Below are 20,789 nucleotides of genomic sequence, written 5' to 3' on the forward strand. Positions count from 1 at the left end.
TTTTCTCTCCTGTGTTTTGTAATTGTGCATTGTGACCTCATTGTCAGCGGAGCTTTATGTGAGGGAAACCTATAGAAGCAGGTTTGGGACTGTGTCCTTCCACGGTGCTTGTCTAAGTCTGCTAGCTGCCCATGGGGATACTTCCAGTGGACATCCCTCAACTTAGGGGCCCAGCTGACCCCCAGGTACAGGTCTACAACAAGCCATGTTCTTTCTCTTTCTTTGCTGGTGAGAAGATTGCCTGGTCCACCCTGTCACAGGGGATGTAGCTCCTTGAGTGTCCTGACTTTATGTAAAGCCTTAATTCCTATCCCCGTGTGGTGGTGAATACCTAAGCCCCCATTTTGCCCAGACTGGCTGCCACGAAGCCCCCACCCTGGGGCAGCTGCAGTATCGTTTCACGTGTAACTCTGCAGACTTCAAAGGCTTCTCTGTTTTAAGCCTTTGGGGATTTCCCTGATTTTTTTTTTCTTTTTTTTCAAGCTCCGCTTTGCTGCCTTTAAAAGGATGTTCATTGTATGTCATCCACTAGTTCTAGAGGTTTTGTAATCTGAGAGTCTTCGGGTTATCTAGCCTAAAATATTTCCCGAAATGAAGGTCTGCAAAGGAAATTGAAAGCCTCTTCTTCACTCGCTCTACCTACCGTGCTTGGACAGTGGCCGAGTTTTCTCAGAAAATAAGCATTTTGAGGACATTTTGCAAGAGTGAAGAAAAAAGAACCAGAAATGTGATGTTGGGGTTCCTTTTTCTTAAATTAGGGAGGAATAATACAATAGAAGGAAGGATATTTCATTTTAATCTTTGACATCAGTTCACAAGGCATAAAAGGATAAAATAAAATAAAGCAGTGCTCTCTTGAGAAGTTCATATTTTCAAAGGCTTTTGGCATTAATGTGCTTATTAATTGTCCTATAGCCTCATTGTCATTTGAAGAATCTGGTATAATATATAATGGCCTTCGGAGGGCTAAGGGAGAGAATTTCAAGTTTCTGTCTTAACCTGAGCCACTTAAAATGAAAAACAAAGGCCATTAAATCCTGTTCATCTGAAGTAGATCCTAAATATAGTTTATTGGGGCTCTTAATTCACCCTGAAAAATGCTGCAATTATTAAAAGTGTCCAAGCTGTTAACTCGAAAACAACATATGCCGCATTTACATAATGATTTGCATATAATTTCCATGTAATTCATTTAATGTCAAAATGTACAATTACGCTTCCAGCCCCCTCTGCCTTTTACCCCCCGTGCCCTTCCCCGGCCCCGCTGTGTTCAATTGGAATATCTTACTTGCTGGAAACTATTTACACCTGCTCTTCCAAGAGATGGCTGGATGGATGTGGTCTGTCATTTTGGTCCAAAGAAGTTTGGTCAACTGCATTTATTTTCCCAGACTGGATCGGTTGTACTGACAATCTTCGTTCTGATACCATCGGTACCAGTGACTTAGTTCTTCCTGAGACATATGGGCTCATTTTACAGATGAAGGGACTGAGGCTCCTAGAGGTTCCACCCGGCCTGCTCTACTCTTTGCTTGCTTTCTCTGGTCCAGCAAGCCGAAGGCCTCCACCTACCATACAAAATGCTTTCCTATGGGTCTTTCACAAAATGCAAATATGTTTGCTAAAACAAATAAACAAATAAAAAAACTCAAACAACTCCTTTGCCAGAGCCCATATGATTACTTGCAATAGCAAAGAGGTAGCTCTTGGGTCTACCAACAAGGACAGGAAAGAAGTCTTCGGTCTGGTTCCAGAGACACATTTTTCTAATGTGAGTGGGCTTTCTGCCTAATGCAGTCCTGCAAACATGCCGTGTTTTTCTAGCTCCAACTTGTGCTTTCTGCACGGGCCTCTTTTCTACCTCTCCCTCATTGCGCATCTCGATTTGCCCACCATCCACTCAACATTCAGTGGTTGGTTTACACATTATCAGGATGCCTGCCTCTGTTGCCCCCAAGATGAGGTTTGATGCCTCTAGAATGACCTAGATCACTTTGTTTGACTTGGGTCCCTCAAAAGCAACCCAAGCACTTGGGCCGAGGTCGTTCATTTGGAAGGTGACCTCAGGGTGCAGGGAGAGTAAAACCAGGAAGGAAGAAGAGCAACGTTACGGTCCATTATTGATATTGCGGCTGGGAAGTGTATGGAGTCGTGCCAGCGTGGCCACCTGAAGGATGGGAATCTCAGTCGTCTCTCCGCTGGTTCGGTCCCTACTGGCCAAATGTTGCTCCAGGAATTATTAATTTCCTTACACTTTCTAGCTGTGCAGGAACATGGGCTGAGCAAGCTCTCCACAGCTTCTAGGATGCCAAGGGGCATCCAGCAAATGAAGCTGTGTGACACCCAGGTTGTTGGCTTACAATGGGATGCACCCTGCCTGGTGCTGTCCACTCAGGCCTGACTGAAATCAGTAGTAAAGCCAAGCAGGTGTGAGTTGGTCACCTGGTGTGTCTAGTACTGCATTGACTGACCACTCCGTATTGTATTTCTTTCTTCCTCTAGATCATAAGCAACCCAAGGGCAGGGGATATGTGACCACTGGGTCCCCAGTTAGGCACCGTGTTCAAGACTGATCTGTAGAATGAATGTATCAGGTACCAAATTTAGTTTAGCTTCAGCTTCAGAAAAGTAGATTGCCACTAAACTTAGGAAGGTCACAGGGGTCGGCTTCCTTGATTTAGACATCTTCCTCCCCAATTTTGTCTATTCTAAAAAAGTTGGAAGGAAGTAAATAAATCAAAGGAAATACCTCACAGACGCATTATAAAATTCCCAGAAGCAGAAGGAACCAGGTTAGCTGGGATTCTTCACTTGAAGGAACCAGCCAATTCTAGGCAAAATTGTAGCTGATTTTTGGTTTTATTCATTCGTTCATTCATTCATTCATTCATTCTTCATCAGCCTCAAATAAACTAAGTTAAATGGGTAACAACCAAGGCCACAGTTAGAGACACGACATTTTCTGCAAGGGGCTACTCTTCTTTTCCATGTCCCTCTTGTCTGTCTCTTCCCTTTGTGCTCTCTTCTTGGCCTCTGCTCCCATCCTTTTCTTATTAACCCTCTTGTCCTCCTCAGGTCCAGCTGTCTGACCCGTAGATGGATCCTCAGAGAAGGACTCCTGGGGGCCCAGAGTGAAGCTTTGATGGTGGCTCCCCCAGGACCGAAGATGGCCCCCACGCCACCCTCCTCACAGCACCACTGTCCCCTGCTGGACCCACATGGTGGCAGAAACACCACAAAAGCCATGGTGTCCCTTTTACTTCGGACTGCTCATTTTATCAAGTAAAGGAGCCAGGTGTCCACTGCTCCTCTGCAAATCAACACACAGATCATATGGCCACGGGGCATAGAGGAGACTGAGCAAGTAGGCAAACTGAGGCTTCCTCACCTAGTAGGAAACCATTAGGGAACATAGTGAGCCTGCAGAGGAGGCTTGGCAACACCCCGTTCTCCCCTGTCTCAGTGGAATTCTTGGCCCTGGAGGCTCATCTCCGGGCAAGCTTGCCGTCCTCCTATGGGCATCCTTCAGAACCGCCCACATACCTAGGAAGTGGGCAGCTGCTGAGACAGGGACCTGCCTGCAGAGGGTCTGAGAGAGGAAGGGGCATCTGTAGGATGTGGAGTGGCCACCTCCCTTCCCTCCTCTGTAACTCTCAGATGCTTTGAGGGAAACCTTGTAGCACGAATAGTTGTGTCAGATGCATATGCTTCTAGAAGCTTCCATCCCAGATAGGCCCGCAATTGCCACTGATCTGTGAGTGTGTGTGAGAGAGAAAGAGAGACAGAGAAAGAGACAGAGACTGAGACAGACATAATTTTTATTTGTTTATAATAATAGCAATAGCTAAACTTAAAAGGTGTTTATCAAGCTTTGGTCACGGTGCTAAGCACTTGAAAGGTTCCATCTCATTTAACTCCCACAACAAGACTTTGAGGGGTAGGTTCTTGGAGTATTCTCATTGTACAGATCAAGGACTGAGTCTCAGAGAGGTTGAGTGACTTACCCAAGGTCATACTGAGCAAGTGGAGTTGCTGGACCTCACATTCTAGTAGGTCAAGCTGCAAAAGCCAAGTCTGCAATCATCAGGATAAATGGTTAGGGACTGGCAACATTCACTCTAGATGGTGCATAAATGTGCTGTGTGCCTACGTGTGTGTGTGTATGTGTGTACACTCGGTTGCAAAGTATAGAGAAAGTAGTGGTGAAGAACACAGATTGGAGCCCGATGGCATGGGTCTGAAGTCCAGCTGTCACGTCTTGTCTCTGTCTCAGGTAACTTAAACCTCCCTGTCCCCCAATTTCATCATCTGTCAATTAGGCTAACAGCACCTAGCTCATAGGATTGTGAGCACTTACGAGGGTGGCGTGTGTGGATCATCAGCACAGCATACGCTGTAAACAAGTGTTACGACTAGTAATAATAGCGTATTGGGGTTGAGTAATGTCAAATGTTCATCGGTAGTAGTAATAATAACTGGAGCGCTGACCGGGTGCCCACTCTGACGCAGGGCTGTGAATATATTCCCCGCTTTAGCCCTTCAACGCTGCTGTGAGCTCGATATCATGATTTCCAGTTTCCAGAGGAAGAATGAGTCTCAGAGATATTAATAGTTGGCCCGAAGGCAAATATCTGGAAGAGGTCAGGGGAGAGAAGCAAATCTTGAGCTCCGTACTCTTCTATCTTACCCACTTTTCGTGGGCTCATTTGCTCATTTGAACAAATACCTTTCATACAGACTTAGATTTTTTTTTTTTTCAATTTGGGAATTGTGCCCATCTGCCCGCCTAAGAAAGGTTTGCTCAGAGCTGCTTCTACAGGGCGACCCCTTGCAGCTTTTTAATTGGTACTATCTCTTTGAACATTTGGAATTTGCGATGAAATCACTTTCCAACCCTGATTCATCCCAAATTCAATATTCTGTTTCCTTTCAGCTTTTTTGTTTCCCCAGCAATGAAAAGATCGGTAACCTTATAAAACATCTAAAAGCGGTGGTGGAAGTTTCCTGGGGCTTCGAGTGTTGTGTTATGTTATCTTTGGAATAACTTTGATGTCTCACCGGTGTAATAGAAGCCGTGATTATGTCATGGAGCTGATTAGCATGGCTGTGGGAAACATTAATTCATGCTGACATCATAGCTGGGCTTGCAATCAATCAGTTTGTTTTGCTCCTTTTTGCTCCCCCCACCTCCCCGGCCACCCGCCCTCTGATGCTCTTAACGTAAAGGTGATGGTCGGCTTTCTGGGGACAATGGAGCAGGTACAGAAGCCCCTGGATGGGGCTGAACTTCACCCCAGCAGCCGCTGCCTCCTGACGGCCCTGGGAGGAAATGGTGAAACAAAGCTTTTGGCAGAAGCAGGGGAGAAATCTGCTGGCCCTTTGATTTGCCTTGAAAGGTTTTGATTTAGTTGGCATTCAGACTCTTGATATATAAAACTTTTAAACTCAGTAGTCAGCCTGGCTGCCTGAATCCATTTGGTTCCGGTCATTTATGATTAAGCTGATTGCTGGTGGCCCTGGTGTTGTGGGGCGCAGGGCTGGCCTTCATTGGGTAAGACGATCACATTCCAGACCATCTCTTTCTTCCGACGAAAGTACATTTCGTTGACAAAGGAAGCTGTAAAGAGAAGCCGTGTAGACTCCTATTATCTCAAATTGTTAATATTTAACATGCATTAAAGAGCTATCTTCCTGTTCGCCACGTGCAATTAATTTAATCACCAATGCACTGTTAAGTATCTATCAGAAATGTGAATTTTTTTCATGATGTATTAATCTGGTAATGACGTCTTCCCTTTTACCTTTAGATTTAGTGTCACTCTTTTATGTTACATGGAGTAGTCTCCTGGAAGCAGGAGGGAATTGTAGGAAGTGTTTGGGAGAACTTAATGGTGTCTGATTTGGGGTGGAGAAAGTTGAGGGTATTTCCAGTTTGAACACCACTTGGGGCTCTCTTCCTCTCTTTAGGGCATGTGCTGAGCCTCACTTTTGCCCTCCCTGCCTCTTACCTCTAGATCTCTGTAGCTCAGAAAGTCGGGATGATCATGTCCTGGTGCGCTTTTTGACCTGGCAGATGGAAACTATTGTTTATTGTGAACTGAGGTAGGAGAAAATTAGAGAATGAACGTTTTATTTTAGCTGCGTATAGGGACAGCTACATTTTCTTACCTGGGGACCACTTTGCCATAGTTGTAGGCCCCAAAGCATCCCACACTCCCCTTTTGAAATGCTCATCACAGTCACAACTGTGTCTTCCCTTGGTAGACTTAGGTTGCCCAAAAGAAAGAACATGTCTGTCTTGTTCACCACTGTATCCTCAGTATCAAACACATAGATGCTCAATAAATACTTGTCAAGGGAGTGAGTGGTTCAATCAAGGTTAGCAGGAAATAATCCACTCTGATGGTTCCAGGGTGTTTAATGGAGGGACAACTTCAAAGGTGTGGGTAGCATTAAGGGAAAGAAGAAGGGATGATGAATCATCCTGAACTGTTACCATCCCAAAGCTTGAAAAGATAAGGGGAAAGGGATGGTATCACCAGAGCCAGTGAGACCAGGAGCCTTGGAGGAGAGGCTACCTGCTAAGAATTGTGGTCATGGAGGGTGGCATCCTCTAACTGGGGAACATCACCCAGAATGGGAAGGAATGGAGATTATAACTTTAACTTCTCTCTCGTTTTTTCCTGCAATCTTCCCCTGGTTCCTCCCATTGCCCAAACTCAACTGAAATCCAGCTGGCAGGGGAAGCTGGCTGATGTTAGGTGTCAGCTTTGAGAGACACAAACAAGGTGAAGGAGGGCAAAGGCAGAGCTGGAGGGGACACATCAGTACAATGAAATATGAGGTGAACCCTTCCATCCAGCACACAGCCAACTGGAAGGGAGAAAAGAACTTAAATCAAAATAGATAACACAAAGCCCCTTGTGTTCATAGAGGGACTTCACAGAGAGTGATCTTACTTACTCTTACTTTACCAACATTACTAACAACTTTGGAGATGGTACTTTCTAAGCAAACCATTCAGAGGCAGGGGCAGGAAGAGCTTATTAGAAGCTGATACAAAAAAAAAAAAAAAGAAGCTGATACAATTACAGAAACAAGTGGTTGCTTCTAGTTTTGTGTTAGAAGAGAAATAAAAAGTAACAGAAAACACAAAGCACATGGAATGTGAGCTGCCTAGGATCGGTTAGTCCAGGGACCACCCCCTCATACACTGGCCGCAGTCCTGAGAACATCACCATTTTAAAGGCTACGTCATCAATGCAGTCATTCGTATCAACAGCTTGGTTAAAGGATGATCCATACCCTTCATGTAAATAGGCAGGGAAAAAATTACATACTTTGAAATATTTCTGATAGGAATCATCCAAATTAAATAACAAAATGCAAAATACAAGAGAAAGCATCTGAGTATTTCATAGATCAGCCTGCTCTCCCAGATGCTAGATGAATGGAACATCGTTGTGAATGTCTCGACTACACACATACAGTGTGATGGGGGATGAGAATTAAGGCTAGCTCACCCTCAGCGTGTTCCTGCATCCCTGGATGACCCAGCAGAATAATAGATTTCAACTCATTTCTAAAAGCCAGAGCTGCCCCAAAGATGGAATTGGGCTACCTTGGGAGGTACTGAGTGCCACTGTGAAATGTCTGCTTCTATTGGGTGGTTGGACAAACGACCCTTGGGATTCCTTCTTACCCTGAGATTCAGTGATATCATGCTTTTATTTTGCACCAACCTTATGAAATATTATTTGCCCCATTTTACATCTGAGGAAGCAAGTCCTAGGAAGTCAGTTGACTGTAGTTGCAAGTCTACTTGCTACTTGCAAATTAATAAAGCCCCAAGTGAAGGCCAACAGTTTTTGAGCATCTAATACATGGTATAGCTGTGCTAGGCCTCAGGATGATAGAGATGAATGAGATGCAGCTCCTGTCCTCCAGCTGTTTATATCTTTATACAAAACAGTCATGCATTCAAATCCATCCAAAGAATATTTGGCAAATGCCCCAAGTGAAATCTATCTCAGATGTAAGTGGAACAGAGAGGGAACAGGCTTCACAGTAGAAGTGAGGTTTGTACTGATTTGAAGGGCAAGTTGGGGATTTCCCTGAGCAATGAGGTGTGATGGGCATGTAGCTTAGCAGAGAAGACTAGACATGCAAAATCATGGAGATGTCAGAAGGTGTGTGTGTTCTCACCTGCAAGGAATCCATAATGGCTCCATCACAGAGGTCATCTGCAGGAGAGGGCGGAGACCAGATAGAGACTACCAAAGCCCAGCAAGGCAAAGTGACTTGCCCAAGGTCACAGAACAGACAGAGCTGGGAGTTGAAGCCAGGTCTCCTCACAAACCTAATGATCTTTTGGCTGGTTGATAGTTGATCTTTTGGGCTGACCTTGGTGAGAACACACCCCTGAACACTAGTATCATGATTCTCCCCAGCTGAACTTATTTGGCCCCAACAGACTTCTAATCAACACGTATGTTTCAAGCTCCGAATTCTGAGTACTCAATCTTTGAGGAGGATAGAGACTTAAGAAAGTCTTAAGTTATTGTGTGGGAAAATGAGACTTTTGTAAAAATGAAACAACATACATGTAGGAAGCTGCTATAGAAGTTCACAGCTGAACTGCTGGTCAATGATCATCTATTGGCTTTGTCTTATTTTATTTTTTAAATTTCATTTCATTGCATTTCATTTCCAGTGTACTTCTTTTCATTTTTTATAGTCTATTTTAAAAAAATGTTTTTCCCTTCATTCCAAATGTCCCATCCTAATCCAAATCTCTGACTTCCCATAGTTGCATCCTTGCTGGTGAGAATTTAATTGGGGCTCTTCGAATCCACCTCTCCATACACTTATTTATTTATTTATTTTAAAGATTTTATTTGTTTATTCATGAGAGACACAGAGAGAGAGGCAGAGACACAGGAAAAGGGAGAAGCAGGCTCCATGCAGGGAGCCTGATGCGGGACTCGACCCTGGGACTCCAGGATCATGCTCTGGGCTGAAGGCAGACGCCCAACCACTGAGCCACACAGGCGTCTCTCTCCATACACTTATATGAACATATTTTGTATAGCTCTATGGGCTATAATTAGGTGACACCGGACTACACATCTCATGCTGCAAGCCCTAGGCAGCATCCCGTCATCATGCCCGTTAATATATTTCCACATCAAAATGTGTGAATCGTCACACTAACTGAAATAAAGAGAATCTAGCTAGCTTTGTGCCGATTCAAGTTTTGCCACCAAACAAGTTTGTCTCAAATTTATGGAAAAAAAAAAAACCTTCATATTTTCAGAGATTTTTCCTTTTCAAAATTGCAGGTAAGGGACTGTGTACCAGAAACACAGTTCACCCCTCCGTTCTGCCTCTGATAGACACCTCTGCATCTCCAGCTCTGCCAATTCAAACCATGCTTCAAAAATCAGACTCCATCCATGTCTTGATGTGAACCTTTGGGAGAATGTCTCTGGGATAGACACTCATGGGAGGGGGTCTCTAGGATCCCAGGATTTATTTATATTTAATTTCACTAATTACTGACAAATTTCTCTCCAAAATACCTCATTAATTATTCCCACCAGCAATCCATGCAGGAGAGTGCCTGTGTCCTAACATCCTCACCATCACTGCATATTATCAGATGGCCAGATGCTTTTCCCAATTTGACGGGTATAAAATGCCATTACATTGTGTTCTCATCTTCATTTTTCTGACTATCAGCAAGGCATGAGCTTTGTATATATGTTACCTATTTCTATTTTCCTTTCTGGGAAATAAATATTCATATCTTTTTGGTACCCCACTGCCCTTTTTCCCCCCTACTATATCATTTGCTCTTTTAGATTTTGACCCAAAAAATCAACATCTACTCCAAGGTCACAGTTATATTTATCGCATTTGCTGATTATATTTCTTAAGTTTTACTATCCATATTTCAGTCTTAATTCATCTCATTCATCTAGTGCTTATGGTTTTGTCTATGGTGTGAGGTTGTGATCCAAATTCTCCATGCTGTGAGTTCATTTCTCCTTTTACTAAGTAAATAATCTGCACTTGCCCATTCACTGGTGATGATATCTCTCTTAAATACCAATAAAGTACAGAATCTGGTTAGGGCACTGATTGGAATTATATTTTTTTAATTTTTATTTGTGGAGATCTAACATCTTTTTATTGCCAAGCCATTCCATCCAGGAGCATGTTTTATTTTTTTAAGTATGTATGTATGTATGTATTTAGAGCATGAGCAGGAAGAACAGAGGGAAGGACAAGCTGACTCCATGCTGAGTGTAGAGCCCAATGTGGGGCCCAATCCCGTGACTCCGAGATCATGACCTGAGCCAAAATCAAGAGTCGGGTGCTCAACCAACTGAACCCCCACCTTATGTCTGCTCCTTAATTTAAATCTTCCTTTCTGCCCTTGAAAAATGTTTTCATTTATTTATTTTTCTTCTTAGAAGACTTTTGTGCGCTTGATACTTTCTAACTTGTTGTAGGTAATACCCTATCTTGCTACCACTTTCTAGGTGGTTATTGTTAGTATAAAGGCACTGAGTTATTGACTTATACTGTCTTAAAAGGAGCACATTTGGGCACCCTGGGTGGCTCAGTGGTTTAGCGCCGCCTTTGGCCCAGGGTGTGATCCTGGAGACCTGGGATCGAGTCTCACGTCAGGCTTCCTCCATGGAGCCTGCTTCTCCTTCTGCCTGTGTCTCTGCCCCTCTCTCTCTCTCCTCTGTGTATTCTCATGAATAAATAAATAAAATATTTTTTAAAAAAAAAGTAGAAAAAAAATAAAAAATAAAAATAAAAGGAGCACATTTAATGCTTTTCTACTGAGTATGTCTTTTGCTATAGTCTCTTTATCAGATGATGGCTGTTTTCTACTAGTTCCATATTTTAAAAACATAAATAAAAAGAAATTTTAGATGTCCCTGCTAGAAAACATTTTTTTCTACTTTCTACTGAGATTGTCACATAATTATTGTCCTTAACTTCATGTGGTTAATAATATTGAATTTATTCTAGTATTAAATATTATATTCCTGCAATACATCCTGTATGTTCACTTGTGTTTTTTAAAAATACATATGTTGAATTTAGCTGGCTATGTTTCTTAGGATACTCACATCAATATTCTCATGTAAACAACTTCTTTCTTCTTTCTCTTTTATACTGTTCTCACATGGTTCCCTCTGAGCCCGATGAGAGGGTCTGGCTTTCCAATTTGCTTTCAAATTGCTACAATCTGGGCCCCCAAGAGACGACGACCATATTTAAGGCAAGTTGTTTATGTATATATGTGAGAGAGACAGACAGACAGACAGACAGAGACAGAAGCAGAGATGACCTGGCCTGGAGGATGAATACAGTTAATCTATATATGAATAGGATTTTGCCAAATGAAAATAGCACCAGATGTGGTACAACACATGCAAGGAGGACAAGTTCTTTGGGTTCTCTGACTTCTGCAGTGATTGAGATGTTCTCAGGCAAAACACATTTTAGTCAGTCTGCTCGTGTTATCAAAGTTATTCTTGGAGACTTTGCTATTACTGCGATCCATGCTAGCCTGAGATATGGTAAATGGGGAAAATAAAGTATTTCACGGTCTTGGTCATAGAACTGAATAACTGTGACCTGACATATTCTCAGGAAAATAAACTTCAAAATATCTGGATGGGAAAAGGGAACTAATTTCTTGGGTATATACTATGTACCAGGTGCAATGCTAGGAACTTTATGTATGTATTATATCTCACTGAGTCCTCACAAGAGTACAACGAGTAAGGTATTAGATCCCAAATTTGCAAATAAGGAAACAAGAAGCTCCAAGGAGCTAAATAAACCAGTTATTAAGTAGTAGAGCAAGGATTCAAATCCAAATCTGTCAGATCCTCTGAGGTTTTTTTTTTTGTTTTGTTTTGTTTTGTTTTTTAACTATGTCCTTATCTCTGGTTTTACTAATCTGCCTTTCTCCTGTCCTTGTGAATGTATATATCCTTGCTTATTTATTTATGGCCAATCAACCCCTTATAACCTTCTTTCCTTTTGCTATGGAAATAACCCAAGGGCAGTAGTTTGCCAAAGCAGCTGTGTTAGCCTATAAATGTTTTCTCCTTCCACCTTAAACCCAGGGGACTCTCAGGGCTGGCCGCCACAGGAACCAAAACAATAGCTTTTGAGATTCTTCTGCCCTTAAATCAGATCAGGGTCTTGGAGAAGGGCCCTATTTTACAAATACAAGAACGAATAGTAAGACATTACTATAAGTAAGACATTCCCATTTTCCATTTTAATACCTCTGATGAAAGAATACCTGATGGTTGAACTAAAAGAAATGTGAAGTTTATGGAGAATCTCCTGTTTTGTTCTGGAAAAAAAAAAAAGAAATCATAACACTTTATGGTATTAAAAGTAGAGGGCAGCCCCAGTGGCTCAGCGGTTTAGCGTCACCTTCAGCGCAGGGTGTGATCCTGGAGACTCAGGACCGAGTCCGCATTGGGCTCCTTGCATGGAGCCTGCTTCTCCCTCTGCCTGTGTCTCTGCCTTTCTCTCCCCGCCGCCCCCCACCCCCACCCCCGTGTCTCTCATGAATGAATAAATTAAATCTTTTTAAAAAATAAAATAAAAGTAGGTAAGAGCAGTAATTATTTACACAGTTATCGTTCTTTATAGTGTCAAACATATGAATACTCTTCGCCTCTTTTGATCCTTCCAATAGTATTTTAAAGCAGGTAAAGCAGGGATCCCTGGGTAGTGCAGCGGTTTAGCGCCTGTCTTTGGCGCAGGGCGTGATCCTGGAGACCCGGGATCGAAGCCCATGTTGGGCTCCCGGTGCATGGAGCCTGCTTCTCTCTCTGCCTAAGTCTCTGCCTCTCTGTGTGTGTGACTATCATAAATAAATAAAAAACTTTTTAAAAAATTAAAGCAGGTAAAGCAAACCTCCATTTTTACAGACAAGGAAACTGAGGCATGGAATTACATGCAAGTAAAGTGGATTCCATTAATTCCTCCAGCTCTTCATTTTGAACTGTATTCAATCCCTTTATCATCTATCTCTGAAGTTCTTCCCATGGAGAGGTAGAGTATATTTTCCTGACCCTTGGTTTTGTGTTTAACCATGTAATTTGTTTTGGTCAATAGGATGTTAGCAGACATAACTAAAGCAGAGACCTGAAATTGCTTGGTGGGTGTGTTTGCATTTCTCTGCTTGCTTTCTTGCTCTTCAGACATGAGAAGAACAATACAGGCTGGCCGGCTGTTCCAAGAAGGAAGAGAACAGACATGTGGAGCAAAGCTTCCAGCCAATCCCAACCAGGAGTACAGCCTGCCACTGACCTGCAGACCGATAAGTTTTAGTTATATATGATTGTTGGTTTAAGCCACAGAGTTTGGGAAATAGTTTGTTACACAGCAGTAGCTAACTGATACAGCAAAAATAAATCAGTAAATAAGTTGTAGAATTTGAATTAGAATCCAGGTCTTTAAACATACAGTTCTTTTGACTTTTGACTATGCTTAGTTGCTTTTCATGCAGAGAGATTTTTATTTGAGTGTAAAGATGGAGCATTTTTAGTTAGGGTTCATGTCATACTCATCTTTGATTCCTCAGTACCTAGCCTACTACCTTGCACATTGTAGGTACTCGGGATATGTTTATTAAGCAAATAAAAGATAAAAATATCAGAAAGGTACCTCTATTCTTTTGTTTGGTTTTTAAAAATTCTTAATTTTTTAACAGATTCTTTTTAATAAAAATAAAGTAAAAAAGGAAGGTACATTACATATGATCAGTTTAAGCTTCTAAAAATAGGTCCCAGTAACCACACAAAGAGGGCACAATCATCATTTTCTTTTCTGACATCTGTCCATATGCAGCATATTTCCTCTCTGAAGAAAGATCAAACCCCATAAAATGCATCATTTATATGCCACTCCCCATTATGAAGCAGCATGGAGACCATTAATGAGAAGCAGAGGCTAAAAGAAGAGTTTCAAGAGTTGCTTTCAGGCAGACTGCGGCAAAAGGCACAGTCCTTTGGGAATTGCACACAGGCACATAGGACAAACATGGTACCGATTCCCCATTCGCCCCCCACCCTCACCCCTGTCTCCACTCTCCCAGTTGCCACAACAGCTTGAGGTAGAGAATTTGTAAAACCCACATGGAGAGCTTTCTCCTCTGATTTTTTTTAATCTCAGAAGTCCAACAGTGCCGATGAAGGTAGCTGTGACATTTGCAATTTTCCATGCACCAGGCCCATTCCATTTTCCTTCCTGGTGCTGCTTCCATGGTACAGTAAACCTCCAGCGCTGACAATAATTACAGCCAGAATAAAACGAAGGGAGTAATAGGAACAAAGCGTGGCTGTAATTGCCTTTTCATTATTTGCTAACAGTTAGTTATTCAGTCACAGGGAAAAATTACACAGTAATTGGATGACAATGGGGAAGCAATCACTGAATCCCACAACTATGATATTTTTGCTTGTTGGGCTTTAGACCTTTTATTCATATTTTGATTAAACAGCTGGAGCATTAAACTGACATACGAATGTATCCTTGGTCAAATTCCGATGTGTTTGTTTCTACCCCATTCAAAATGTTGAATTTAAACTAGCACATACAGTAGACCTGTAAATACTGTAGTCTATTGACTTTCAAATAAATCTCTCCTCCTTACCCCAGTTCATAAAGAAGGCATAGTGGGTGTAATAGCATGGACATTTTTTTTTAACACATCAGTTTTCAGTTGGTGTTTTAAAAAGGAACAATGTGAAACCACATGGTGCATTCTTCTTATATTCAGATTTTTCTCTAATTTAACTTTCTAAACCCAAGACCATTATAAATGGATCCTTAGAAAACATTTACTCTTCCTTCTTCCTACAAGTTGAGAAACTGAGGCCCAGAGAGGAAGCTGAGATGTTTAGAGTTATCCAACCCTCTCTCTTTTTTAGGACTAGAAACCAGAACTCTGACTCTTACTATGCTATCAAAATGTCTTCTGACTCCACATTTGCTTGCAGGAGGGGAACTAAAGAAGTAAGACAGGTAAGATCTATGCCTGCATAAGCATGCATCTCCATATTCACACACACACACACACACACTCACACACACTCACACATACATCCCATGTGGATGCTACACGTTTCTTGACTGTGGAACATCATTTAGGGGTTTCCTGCTCCATGTTTGTGATCTTCATGATAAGCTTCATGGGTAAGACCATTCTTTGTATTATTCCAAGTATTCTAGGGCCCAGGCAATGTAAAGAATAAGTCTATGCATTTGGATGCGTGTGTGAAAATGTCTGTGTTGGGGGCTAGCGATGAAAGATGGAAAAATTGCCACAAAGCCTTCATTTAAAGATTAAGATTTTCTGCTTGGGAGATAAGATGCAGTAAATTATATGCATGTGACCTTGAACCCATTTCAATAAGTAGGTAAGAGAAGCATGACTCAAAGAATTGGTTATGGACAGGTGAGGGGTAAAGAAGGGGGTTATTTGGGAACAGGGTGGGTATAGAGCTATGATTAACACAGAGAGGCAGGAAATATGCTTGGTGCTTCATATACATGATTTCATTTAATTCTCATAGTAGCTCCATAGGACAAGTTTTATTATCCCTATTTCATAGATAGGGACTAAAACTTAGAGAGAGATTAGCTAAGCCTTGCTTAAGATCATCAAGCCAGTCAGTGTAACAGCAAAGGACTAAAACCCAGAAGCTAAGTTTTGACCTCTGAAGTCATTGATGACCTTTAGCCACTTGCAAGTAATTGCAACATACCCAATTTTCCAGGTCAATCCACGTTCTTTGATGTTTACCCTCTGCCAGGGACCACAGGGATTCAAAAGTGAATTAAAAATTCCTGTCCTCAAGATGCTTAGCTTCTCTTGGCAGAAACCATGAACCAAGGCATGAATTTGTCAGTGCAGTGTCAAGTCCATTCCTATGACTGGTGACTTAGGTAGGGTTTCCCGTAAGCAGATCTGGAGACAAAGACTTAAGTGCAACCAGTTTATTTTGAAGGTGATCCCAAAACTTGGATCCCTACCTTTAAGGAATGAAACCAAAACAATATAGGCAGGAGGCCAACATAAGATGCATTGAATGTTACTGCTAGGGGACATCTGGGGCCTAGAAGACAGTGGGGAACATGCCTCAGTGTTATCCTTAACTGCTACCTGAAGGCTGAAGGAATGGGAGCTATTATTGACAGTCACTTGTTAAGGGGTGTTTCTGAGGACATTAACTCTTTGTGTTTCCCATTTACTCTGCTTGTGAGCTCAGAGTCCACCAGAAAAATCTCTTGGCAGAAACGCATAGGCATTCTCAGTGAGCATCCTTCCGTGTCAACAGGTGAGTACCAAGGTGACCTGGGTGGGAAGCTGACAGTATCTGCCACTGTGGTAAAAGGCACTGTCCCATAGTGGGTGGCGTGGCTGAGCAAGACTTGGAAGGTCAAAGAAAGAGCATTCTAGAGCAAGGCACACAGTTGCATGAGGGCATTGCTCCAGACCATCCTTTCTAAAGGACCTGCCTGGCTTTATATCAGAAGCAGAGAGTGCTCAGTTTCATCCTAGTAAAACTCACTATATAGAATTTATATATACATATTTCTTATTCTGGCATTCAAGGCTCTTGTAATCCAATCTTAGTTTACCTCTTGACAAATTCTTAGCAATCCATCCTGGGCTCCTTTTCCTGCCCACATTGGTACCTGTATTGCTCCCTGAGTCCTGCCTTCAAGGCTTTTCCAATCATTGAGAGTCTCAGCTCCAAGACCACCCGCACAGTCTTTCCAGACCTTTCTTTGCCCTTTGCTCCTGGCCTCACACACTTATGCAGCCTCCAATCACTTCCAGTGATAGAAGCCACCATCCCTCTATGCATTTCCCAAAACCCCAAAGCTCCAGAAACTCAAAGTTCTTTTTGTTTTTGTTTACTTTCTTTTTTGAAAAATCTTACATAGTAACAAAACCTGACCCACACAGACTTCAAGCTATTTATAGTTTTTATTTGATCTAAATATTCATACATTTCACTGCATAAATATTCACATAATTTTGTTACAGAATGCAGCCCCAGACCCTGCTACAATTTTATAAGGGCTCCGTGTTTCTTTTCTAAAATATTTATATGTGCACATTTCTTTGCTAAAATCTGAACAATTCGAAATTATAAAACGTATATCTCTAGCTCAAGAGATTCAGATATGGGGTTGTGAGCCTGTAACAACAGCAATAATAATAGACCTACTCTAGTCCATTCTGAGTGCTTTATATATGTAATGATTTTAATGCTTATAAGGACCTGACAAGAGAATTCTGGTATCTAATACCCTAAGGAAAATAAGGTTCAGAGATGTTACCTAACTTGCCCAAAGTCACACAACTAGTAAATAGCTGAGCCAGAGTTCGAACCTCAGGCAGTCTGGAAGAGTTCAAGGTTTTTCTTGTTTCACTGTGCTTCTCAGTGCCTGCCTTGGGGTCCTGCAAAGCACCCAGCCCAGATGAATCTTCTGGCTTGTTCCTGAGTGTCTTCCAGGGGACTCTTTCTCCTTCTGATTCTGAATTCTCAACTCTGAGCTCCAAGCCACAGTCTTGCCCTGGGCCACTTCATTGGTGCTAGGTTTGGGGTAGAACTTCCAGAAGTTTCTTGCAGACTTTAGTGATCTGTAACTCCCCCACACCACAGCCTCAAGGAGAGTAACTTGCCTCTTGCAGCCTGGCCCTAGAGGCTGTTGAGTGGCCCAGGATCTGTAGCCCCTCCCCAGGCTCCTCCTTCCCGCCGCCAGAGCTTTACCCATGACTGTCTGCTGTCTTACAGCCATTCTAAGATCTTTTTTTTTTTAATTTTATTTATTCATGAAAGACACAGAAAGAGGCAGAGACATAGCAGAGGAGAAGCAAGCTCCCTGCAGGGAGGCAGGGAGGTAGGGAGACTGATGCGGGACTGGATCCCAGGACCGAGGATCATGTCCTGAGCCAAAGGCAGACGCTCAACCGCTGAGTCACCCAGGCGTCCCAGCCCGTCTAAGATTTGAGACCACATAAGTCTGTGTCCTGAGTAGTAACCCAGGATGCTGCATATGGCAGGGCCTTTGATATGTGTGGGAGCAACAATACTTAATTGAAGAAGGAGGGGCAGATCTAGGCTCCTTCGCTAGTGTAGACATAGTCTTGGTTTTGAAATTACTCTCACACCTGGCTATCCCCCCTTTCCCCCACCAATCTGTGCCAGAACGAAAACATAAATGGAGAAAGAGACCAAGAGGAGGATTATTTATTAATGCTCATTCTGCATCAGTCACTTAGATGCCTTGTGTCTGTTGATCCTCAAAACAGCCCCCATGAGGAGGCACCACTGTTGTACCCTTTCACTGTGTGAAGAAACCGAGGGACAGGGAAAGTAAATTGCCTAAGGCCTCACACACCCACTGTACCTGTCAACTGTTGCCACAGTAACTGTGTAACAAATCACTCCTAAACTCAGTGGTTAAAGTTAAGTCATTTATTCTTGCTTACACCTGTGTTGGCTGGGATAGCTTTCTTGACCTCTTCTGGGCTCTGGCAGGCCTGAATCCAAGCTGTGGTTGGGTTTAGGTCTGCTCCAAATGTTTCTCATCCTCTTCAGACCAGGGATTTGTCTGGGCATGTTTCTCTCCCAGTGATGGCTAAAACACAAGAAGGGAAACCTCTGATTATATCAGAACCACTAACATCCCATTGGCTAATGGAAGTCACATGGCCAAGCCCAACACTGGGGTGGGCTGGAGGCACACCTCACTTGCCATGAGGCAATGGCCCAAAGCATGGCCATGCCCAATATCTATGGAGGGGGGAAGTGTACTCCTTCAGAGGACATAAGGAAGACGGTGTGCAGAGAAACCATCTGTCTAGTGGTAAGCCTAATCTACTACCCACTAGAAGGTGGAGCCCTGGAGTCATGGCCTCATAAGCACCATCTTTAGTAGTAACAAGTAGCCAGGGAAGATCTTTTGGTCATAGGCAACAATGCCCATGCAGGCTCTTGGTTTTTGCCCTTGAGTCTGAAAACCTAAAGCTGCTCCAGAGGCTAGTGAGAGGAGGTGGGATAGCCTGCGCAGTGGATGGTTCAGGTGGGAGTGTGCTCTGTCCAGCTGACATACCCCTCACGCCCACACATGACCCTGCCTTTGTGCTTCCTGTTGGGATTCAGACCCATCATAGATGTTTAACTCCCTCCTCCCTCTCTGTGCAGCCTTGGAATGTATCATCAAAGTGCAGAGCGAGTGCGTTTGAATTCTTTGCCTGGCAGCAGACCTGTTTTCTTGTGTTTAAAAAGACTGTTAGAAATTCCTAAATTTTGGAGCTGTGTTTTTACTGGGAGGGAGAAACGAATAGAAGCAGCTCCCAGTGGATTAATTTATTTGTATTTTGCTCTAACTCCTGACATTTGGAAAAGACTTGAAGATCTTATTAATGTTTGCTATTTTTGATTTGCTTTGGAGGTTGCTAGACTAAGCCACAGAATCCTGGAAAATAGACTTGTTCTTTTCCTTTTCAGAGGTGCCGGGTCTGAAACTATTTCAGGTGCCAAGGGTGGCCGGTCCTCAACTCTGGTGCTACCACTTGTCATCACCCTCACCCCAGGAGACATTTCGAAGAGATTTCAGCACTGCCGCCTGCTAAGCCTATAAATGGCCCCAGATCCTCCCAACAGAGTCCTCCAGACAGCCGCTACTTCTTGATCAGTGTTAATGCAAACTAATTGCCATCCTTGCTCTAAAACTTTTTAATTTTTAACATGCCAGTAAAATAACTTTATCCAAATCTTTGCAGAATTCTGATAAAGATACTGCCATCTTCTGTTCTAATTCTTATTATGCTACTACTCAACTAAAAATCGTCAGTCTCCAAACTCCTTAGCTTGCCATCAAGGTCCTCCAGACACTTTCACTCACCAAGGCTAATGTCCTTCCAATCTCTTTATCACCCCTTGTGATAGGCAAAATTCTAATCAGGCTCCTAAGACTCCTGTCCCCATGGTATACATGCCACATGTCATCCCTCCCCTTGCATATGGGAGAAACCTATGAGTAGGTTTAGGTTATTAATCAGTTGACTTGGAGTTAAATCAAAAAATTAACCTGGGTGGGCCTGACCTAATTAGGTGAACTTTAAAACAGAGAGAGAGATTGGAACCTTCCAGAAGTCAGAGAGATTCTCCTACTAGCCTTGAAAAAGTAAGCTGCCATGTTGTGAGAGGGTCTACAAAGGAGGAAACGACAGGGCCAGGAACCTGAGTGACCTCTAGAAGCCATGAGTGGACCCTGACTGATAGCTAAGAAGAAAACGGGAACCTCAGTCATACAACAGCAAGGAATGGAGTCCTGCCAACAACTACATGAGCTTGGAAGAGGAGCTCCAGAGAGGAGGACTTTGATTTTAGCCCTGTGTGGAGAATCCAGCTAGGCTGAGGCCAGACTTATGACCCACAGGAGCTGTGAGATGATACATGTTTGTTATTTCAAGCTGCTAAGTTCATGGTAATTTTTTATACAGTGGTAGGAAACTAACACATCCCTATACTCAAGCCACATGCAATTCCTTGTTATTATCCTTACCCAGGCAAGTTTTCCTAACTCTGGGAAAACTTTAATCAGAGCCTTTTCTCATGCTGGGAGCCTTTTCTTGTGCTGGGAGCCTTTTCTTATCTCTGTGACTGAATCATACCCAAATATCACCTCTTCCCTGAAGCCTTGTCCTGGCA

General features: G+C 42.8%; 2 long non-coding RNA genes across 4 annotated transcripts; both read left to right on the plus strand.

Moving 5' to 3' along the window:
• Positions 1–53: 53 nt before the first annotated feature.
• LOC102155313 lies at positions 54–19,885 on the plus strand. 2 transcript variants are annotated; one of them, XR_005355749.1, is made up of 7 exons: positions 54–185; positions 3,076–3,364; positions 13,254–14,097; positions 14,985–15,078; positions 15,205–15,249; positions 16,326–16,394; positions 19,584–19,885. It is a non-coding gene; the product is annotated as an uncharacterized LOC102155313 (long non-coding RNA). The 2 variants fall into 2 exon arrangements; XR_005355750.1 differs by lacking the exon at positions 15,205–15,249.
• On the plus strand, positions 3,374–11,307 carry LOC119876075. Of its 2 annotated transcripts, none has more exons than XR_005355774.1 (3): positions 3,374–4,273; positions 6,015–6,102; positions 11,222–11,307. It is a non-coding gene; the product is annotated as an uncharacterized LOC119876075 (long non-coding RNA). The 2 variants fall into 2 exon arrangements; XR_005355773.1 differs by having other exon boundaries at positions 9,984–11,301.
• Positions 19,886–20,789: the final 904 nt, after the last annotated feature.

Source organism: Canis lupus, chromosome 2 (assembly GCF_011100685.1).
Source record: "Canis lupus familiaris isolate Mischka breed German Shepherd chromosome 2, alternate assembly UU_Cfam_GSD_1.0, whole genome shotgun sequence".
In the NCBI taxonomy this organism is placed as follows: Eukaryota; Metazoa; Chordata; class Mammalia; order Carnivora; family Canidae; genus Canis; species Canis lupus.